This window comes from Nomascus leucogenys, chromosome 10 (genome assembly GCF_006542625.1).
Source record: "Nomascus leucogenys isolate Asia chromosome 10, Asia_NLE_v1, whole genome shotgun sequence".
NCBI lineage: Eukaryota > Metazoa > Chordata > Mammalia > Primates > Hylobatidae > Nomascus > Nomascus leucogenys.
The window spans coordinates 74109578-74109952 of NC_044390.1; positions in this window are offsets into that span (position 1 = coordinate 74109578).

Here is a 375-nt window from a genome sequence, read left to right on the forward strand (position 1 = left end):
TCAGTCCCTGAGGACAGCAGGCAAGGGAGGTTGACGTCCCTGGACGAAGAAAGTGCTGGAGAAACTGGCGACCGTCCCACCTTCCCTAAGGCGAAGGTTCTGAATTCCGAAGACCGTTACTTGGCGCGGAACGCGACTCCAGGCAGCCGCCGACGTCAAAACACCGGGCCTGGGGGCCGCGGCCTACGCGTCTCCCGGGCTTCGTGCCCCTCGCCCGATCTGATTGGATGGTGGCGGGAAGAAGGCGGGGAGACCCCCGGAGGAGGCGCGCGCAGGCCAGCCGGGGGTTCCCACGGAGGCGCCCAGGGGGCGAAGGGGCGGGAGCGGGCCTCGGAACGTCGCGCGTGCGCAATTGGGACACGGCCGGCTGGCGAC